The 7897-nt window shown below is 47.0% G+C and overlaps 1 pseudogene; it reads left to right on the top strand.

Annotated features, from left to right (window-relative positions):
• The first annotated feature begins 611 nt into the window (after nucleotides 1–611).
• Nucleotides 612–1798, top strand: LOC144315281 (large ribosomal subunit protein mL45 pseudogene; annotated as a pseudogene).
• The last annotated feature ends 6099 nt before the right edge of the window (nucleotides 1799–7897 follow it).

The raw sequence follows: 7897 nt of genomic DNA on the forward strand, positions 1-7897 counted from the left end.
AGCAACTCTCCCCTGCCCCCCAATCCCCAAACATACATACCTAACTCACATTCTCTTTAACAGACTCATATTCACCCTTCAAGTTTAGTCATGTGTCACTGATCTCAGTGAAATCTCCCTCAGGCCCCTCCTTCTCCCCTAGTGGTAGGTCACTTTCTCTTGGATCTCTTACAGCTCTTCTCTCCAAACTTAAACAGCACTACCCTGTCATGCAGCAACAGATCTGATGAGATCGGATGAGGAATCTGTGATTCCTAGGGAAAGTGGGCTCCCTCAGGGCAGTGCTGGGGACTACCCATCTCTAGCCTAGCACCCAACATAAAGTCTAGTCCATAGTAAACACTGTTTGTCGATGGTCCCCACTACTAACTTGGAACCTCAGTGGGGCAAGGACTCCCTTTGCCTTGTGTAGTGCTGTAGCTTCTACACAGCCAAGACAGTGCCTGGTATATAGAAGGTCCTCAATTAAAATTGGTTCAATTAACTAATCGGTTGAATTGATTATATTTAATCAACTCAAGACAGTAGATGACATGAAAGACTTGACCGAATTAAATTTCCTGAGTATTTGTTTGGAGAGGATCATGATTTCAAATATTTATTGAGGAACAAAATGGCAGCCCCCACACCGCGGGGTTTGTATTGTTTATCCAAAGCCTTAGGATGGTGGTCTCGGCAGCCTGTCCTGGTGACTCAGTCCACAGTTGTAGTTCCAGTGAGAACTAAAAAACGTTTCACACCTCCTACTTATGAACCCAAATACAAATCAGAAATGGAGTTCATGGAATATGCCCGGAAAGCAGGACTGGTCATTCCTCCAGAACGTTTGGAGTGTCCACTACATCTGGCCTGTACAGCTGGTATCTTTGATGCCTATGTTCCTCCAGAGGGTGATGCTCGCTTGTCATCTCTTGCAAAGGAAGGACTGGCACAGAGAAGTGAACAACTGAAGAAGAAGGTGGCATCACAATTGTCAATCCGGAAGATAAGAGAACATGATCCTAATTTTAAAATAAAGGACTTCCCCGAAAAAAAAAATAAAAAAGGACTTCCCCGAAAAAGCTAAGGATATTTTTATTGAAGCTCACCTTTGTCTAAACAACTCAGACCATGACCGGCTTCATACCTTGGTAACTGAAAACTGTTTTCCGGACATGGTCTGGGACATCAAGTATAAGACGGTCCGCTGGAGCTTCGTAGAATCTTTAGAGCCACCCCAGGTGGTTCAGGTTCGCTGTTTGAATCTGCTGAACCAGGGCAACATATACGGCCAGGTCACTGTCCCCATGTACATCCGACAGACTCTGGCCATCTATGACCGGTTTGGCCGGCTAATGTATGGACAGGAAGATGTGCCCAGGGATGTCCTGGAGTATGTTGTGTTTGAAAAGCACCTGGTAAATCCCTATGGGAGCTGGAGAATGCATGGCAAGATCACCCCTCCATGGGCACCCCATAAGCAGCCCATCCTTAAGACGGTGATGATCCCTGGGCCCCAGCTGAAACCCTGGGAAGACTATGAAGAGCCACAAGGAGAGGCCCATAAACTTTAGCTATCCTGGTGGCATAAATGACTCCTTGGATGTGAAGCATGGTGATGAGGTGGCTGGATGCTGTGGAGTCTGGAAGCTGTGAAGTCAGTCATCTCTCCATCATGCTGTAGAAGCATCTATGTTTGACCTTTCCTCTCCTGCTTGGGTGTTTCCAGCTGTCTCCTCCGCAACCATGGCTGATGGCTGGGTCCAGGTGGGTGGCTGGCTAATACATACAGCCATAAGCCCACTTCTTCCTATTTAAATTGTATATCTAGCTTTTGAGTCTCAACAAAAGTATGTTTCAGATACCTATTTTTCCTGTAGCAGAGACCGTCAGGAGCAAACTGGCAGAATTTTCTTTTTAATTATAGGCAGGGATCAGAGTTTGAAATAAAACACTGTCAGGGTATTGGACACACTGTGGTGGGTTATGTACTTCTCCCCAGCTTAGGCTAGAAGTAGACCAGCCTTCAGAGAGCAGAATTGGAAGATGGGCTGAACTGTGAATTATGTGGCTTCCAATAAATCCAGACTTAGGAAAAAAAAATATTTATTGAGCGCATGTCCAAATTTTTGTTCACACAAACTGTGTAAGATATTTAAAGATAAATGAACAAGAAGCTCATGGATATGTAGGATGGTGGATAGGTTTTTTATAACAGGAATATTAACACACCGTAAGAAGCAATAAGTACCATGGAAGAGGGGCAGATAAAGTGCTATGAGAACCCAGGGGAGAGGGGACTTCTACAGGATAAGTTGGAGGTCTTCACGGAAGACAATCAATTTGACTTGGGACCCCATTTATGATGTTCTTCCAGTGTGACCCTGGTCTACTGGATGTGGCTGATTGGAAGCGGACACCTGACCCGGGCTGGAGCCATTAGTCTCTGTCCCAGGAACTGGGATTAGAGGCTTTAGAACACTAATCAATTTTTGTTGGTCCTTCAATTTAAAGACAAGTAGCCCCTGGAGCTGTGTAGTTGCAGTCTTTTACAAACTGCTCAGAGATGAAGAAAAATCAGGCCTGGGGAGAGAGCAGAATGCAGGGGAATGGAGGAAAGCAGAAAGGAGTGGCTGCGTGGCCTGGCTTTCTGATGACTCCTGCTCCTAGTTCCAGCACCTCAGTGACCTGCAGCATCTCAGTCCATGGATATTCTAGAACACTCCAAGATCCTTGTAGTAAATACCCCCTTTCTGCTTCACTTAGCTGGACTATATCACTACAGCCAGCAAACCTTCATGAAACCTGGGTAGGTGTGAAGAAATGGGCCAGGTCCAGAATGGGGGCTAATGGGGAAGAGACATGAAGGTGTAGTTTATTGGTCTTCATTTCCATTTCACATTCCCTCCTTCCCCTTCAGCATCTCAGTCCGTAGGCCCTTCCATCTCCTCTCTACCTGTCCTGCGACGTAGTAGTGAAGGTCCTACGTGGCTCAGGCTAAAGCAGTCCTGGCTATTCCCAGTTGTCTTATAGACCCCTGGAATAAACTGGGCAGCCTCGGTCCCAGGGAAGGACTCTACATCCAAGTTCCCTGTCGCAAAAGTAACTCACTCGATGGAACAGACCTAAGAAGAGTGCACACATGCATGCTTACATACGTCCACACACGTGGGTGGTGAGGAACACATGGATTCATATGTAAAAGATCCCTCTGTGTATCTTTGTGGAATCATATCAGTGCATACTTGTTTCTATCTATGGAGAAAAATCATAAAGTCATCATTACGAAGAAAGTACACTAAGCTCCTACATTCTGGTGGCTTTGAGGTCTACTAAAGTGCACACATGGCAACCTCTTTACAAAAACTTAACCCAGCTACTCTGAGCTGAATCACACCTTCAATCAAGGCTCAAACTGTGTGGGAGGGCTTCAGAAGGAGAGGGGCATCACTGGTGTTTCTCAAGGGGTTGTGGGATTCTGACATTTAGCTGATCAGGTCGGGAGGGGCACAGTGAGGTTTGATGGAGCCCTGAGTCATATACAGTTGGAAGGAGTGCTCTCTAAGAAAAAAATATATATAAGTGTGAGTGAGTGTGTGTGTGTGTGTGTGTGTGTGTGTAATTACTGATGTAATACTAGGTCCAGGGCTTTGGGAAAGGCTGGTGCAAGTGGGAGACTGAAGCTTTAGTTTTATTAGCTTCATAGGAAATTGACTTGGGAGTGGGGCAATGGGATCTTGGACTTAAACTTCACTTTCCTTCTTCTGTCCTTATCATTTTCATACAGATTGAAGCTCCTAGAGGACTGTAGTTCCACCAGAGTGCCACCTCGCTCATAGAGGTGATGCCAGGGCTGTCATGTGGGCTTGTGCAAGTCTCCTGCAGGCCAGAGAGGGAAAACCTGGATGCAACACTTGGCCAGGTGAAGAACGGGAGCTGGGCAGCTCAAGAGGGAGAGAAATGAGCAGCTGCCACTCCTCTTGGCTGGCAGTTCCTAAACACTTTCATCTTGATTCCTTTTCTTAACCCTCTCACAGATCTTCTCTCTTCCTCAACCTCTGGGTCACGCCATCCCTTCCTTTGGGGAATGGGGAAGACTCAACATTCATCTCATGACGTCACTTCAAGCCAGGCTCTAGGGAAGCAACATAGCTAAGAACGTGAACTTGGAGTCATGTTGCCTGGGCTCGAAGCCCAGTTCCACTCCTTCTTAGCTGAGTGACCTTGGGCAAGTTATTTCAGCTTTCCTTATGACTTCCAGTTTCTTCTCAGTAAAACTGAGATAAAATTGAACCCCACCTCATCAGGTTATTGTGCAAAGAACTTGAGAGAAATATCTGACGCAGTGAATGCTCGGAAGGTTGACTCCCTTGTATTCTAACTGACCAGTACTACAATCCAACTCTTGGATTTTAACACTCTGGTCTCCCTTCAGAAGAATCATGCCTTCTCGTTAGAGCAGTCTCTTCCCTCACCCCTCTCTCTAAGAACTCAAAGCATTTCTCAAATGTACTGCCATGGAGCAGTAGACGAGGAACTTGGGCTGATACTCCGTATTTTATAGCTGACCAAGGTAAGGCCAAGGGCTGGTAAGGGCAGGGTCAAAGCTTCCGAAAAAGCAAAGGCACATCTACTAGTGAAATCAGAGCCTCACCTTAATACAGGACTCTGGATTGGGAACCAAGGTAGGACTCTGCCTAGGGAATGACGCTGCCCGGGACCTTCCTGGGAAGAAAGTTGTAGGCAGCAAGTGATCCAGGGGAGGTCGGCTGTCCCCACAACTTACAACAGGTGTGTTCTGCTTCCTCCTTCAATTCCAACTCAGCACAACTGAACATAGAAAGTTCTGGGTTCCTGAGCAGTCAAGAGGTCTGTGGCCCTGATCAGTCCTTAGCTCTGCCACCTGCTAGCTCTGAGGTTCGGTTCTTTCATTTCGAAAATCAGAGATCGGGCACAATGGCAATTACCTTGGCACTTATCTTAAACCTCTTCAGAAATTGCTTTATCTTAAAGTCACTTGGAAAAAGACCCAGAGCCACTATCCCAGAATGTTGTTCTTCCTACAAATCACTACATCTTCTCTGGGCTTCCATCATGTCCCAGAACGCCCTGGTCCTTGAAAGGCCATGGCCCCCAGTGGCCAGCCGTCGTCATCCTTTGGGTGTGGAACCACTAGTGTTTGTGAGTGATAGGACTATATGGGTCTGGACGTGGCAGCAGGAAGCTTGGCTGGGCCTTGAGCAAGGAAAAAACAGTCAAGAAATCATGGTGCTTCCATTTGGAGAGACATTTTCCAGGAATATTTTTTTTAGGCAAGAGAGCATAGACACCTGCCCATTCCCATATGGACAGGGAAAACAGAGGAAGGGGCTCAGAAACAAATAACAGTGGTGGAAATTTAGACATTTCCAAGAATAGCTGAAGTGTCCGAGGTACGGAATGCTGAAATGCATGACCACAGGTAAATGTGCAAACTCTTCGGTGTCTCTGATTTCCATGTGTTCTGCTTAGGAGAATGTATAACATGACCACTGTCCCACCCACCCACTACCATGGATCCCCTCTCTGCCTGAGAATTCTAGAATTCTGCATGGGTTGAGCAAGAAAGCACATAGGAGGATTGACTTGGCAAAAAGAACAGGTTTGGCAATGAATGTGTCACAGTGTGACCCCAGACAAGTTACTTAATTTGACCATGCAAAGATCAAGGATGCTCATATCCTGTCCAGAAACAAAGCCTCTGAACTGCAAGGGGTGAGCCCTGACCCTTAGAAACCGATCCCAACATAGGAGTCACAGAAAGTTCTTCTTCCTCGAAGTCTTACCCAGCCACACCCTCAGCACAAAAAGACTTTGTAACCTAGGTCATCGGGCAATGCTACCCACCTCCTGCATTAAGCATCCTTGCGTCTATAGCCCTGAGCTGGACAAAGGATGATGATCCAGAAGAAAAAGATGATGGCCTTCAAGTACCCCTAGAAAGGACTCAACCCCCAGGAGTTGCCAGACTAATGGGGATGACAATGAACATATTGAAATAATCCCAAAGGAACCTGTGGAGAAAAAAATACCAAGTGAAAATTAACATAGCCCAAACCACCCACTACTAAAGGATGAACAGCGAGCTGAATTAATCAAGAGAAGGCTTCATGGGGAAGATGATCTTTAAGACTGGTAGTAGAAGGAATAAGAAGGGAGTCACTGATTCAAACAGAACAAATAGAAGAGTGGGTTATGGGGGGAAACTCTGAGGGTAGGCTCTGATCCTGGGGTAGGCAAGCACACAGTCATTCATATGCAGAGGCCATATGAGCACACAGCAAGTTGCCCCCAAGCCCTGAGTCTATCTCCCCATCCCTAGAGAGAGAAACAAGGTAAATTAGGTAGTCCTTCCAGCTCCTTCCAACTCTAACATTCTACACTTTACAGTCCTGAAGTATAGGGAAGAGTTCAAGAGTGAGTTGGCCTGGGTAGAGTAGAAAATAGGTGGTAGAAAATAGAGTAAGAAGAGATAGGCCAGGCTACTCTGAGCTTAATGCAGTTATATCAGCGTGGACTGAGCAAACTCAGAGCCTACCCCTGACCAAGCATCATCCAGGACTGGTCCTTGAAAAGCAGCCCCAGAGTAGAAGCAAGCTGTTTCAGCGACAGAATAAACCCAGATGGATGAAAAGAAAGTAAGATGTGTCAAGAAAATGGGGCTGGGTCTAGAAAGGTTCTAAAACCTTAGGATGACTCACCTGTCCCCTCTAACAACAGACCACTGCTCACAGGCTGTTGCTGGCTGACTGAACAGTCCCAGCCTCGGCTGCCAGGTGTTCTCAGATCCTTCAGCTGGCCCATGTGCCTGGATCTAGACTGGCCCCTATGCCTGAGCTATTTGCAGAGAGAAAAGAGACCTCTTCTCCACATCCCTGCCCCCTGCAAGAGAGGGGCCTTGCCTAGCCAAGAGCAGGACCACTGAGACATAGGGGTAGGGTTTGGGAGGCCTTGAGTGATCTGCAGAGCACAAGGTCTTAGGGCCCGTCATCCTGTCCTAAGGGATGTACTCACTGGCCTATGCCTTGAGATCCCCAACATTCTCCATCCCACAGCACCTTTGCCGATTCAAATAGGTGCCATGGGAAGTAATAGGTATAGAAAACAAAGGGTATGGCAGGATTACAAAGCAAGGGGCTTGGTACAGGTCATGGTCCAGGGAAATCCCCGAACAGAAGTGCCCCAGCTGGTTTCCCCATCACTTTGGGTAACTTTCCATTGCCACACACCCACCCGCACCCCCAGATCTCTTCTAAAAAATCTATTGCTCACTTAGTAACCTGTTGGGTATGGGAATTAAATGAAGCAATGAGCCCAGTTACTGAACTTGAGAAACTACAGCCTACATGAAACTCGTATCCACATCCCAAGTAGGGAGGATCCAAAAGGGTCTACAGTTATCACGGGGCAAACTGAAGTGCTACAGCTCAGAGAAGAAGCTCAATATCAGTGAGAATCGAAGCAGTGGGAGGAGGCTTCCCCGGGGGAGGCACTTCTAGGGTACAATCACAGGACAATCAGTGACCGTGTGGGAGACAGGAGGCAGGAGGAGTGGTCTAGAGAGCAGGGAACAGAACATTGGCACATTTGAGGGGAAAGCCCATTGAGAGAAACTGGAGTGAAATAAACACCGTTTGCTGAGTGCCTACTGTATGCCACTTGCTGTGCCAGGCACTTTCATCTGTTATTTCATTTTATCTTCCCAACAAAAGTGGTAGTGTCTTTACTTCCGTTTTGCAGATGGGGAAACTGAGGCGCTGATATGAATTTAGCCTTGACCTTGACCTGGTGGTCCATGAGGAGTCTCTGCCAGTGGCCAGACTGGGGAGTAGCTTGGTGGTAATGATGACAGAGTAAGACCGGCCCAGCCATGGCCCTT

The sequence above is a fragment of the Canis aureus genome, chromosome 6 (assembly GCF_053574225.1).
Source record: "Canis aureus isolate CA01 chromosome 6, VMU_Caureus_v.1.0, whole genome shotgun sequence".
Taxonomy (NCBI): Eukaryota; Metazoa; Chordata; class Mammalia; order Carnivora; family Canidae; genus Canis; species Canis aureus.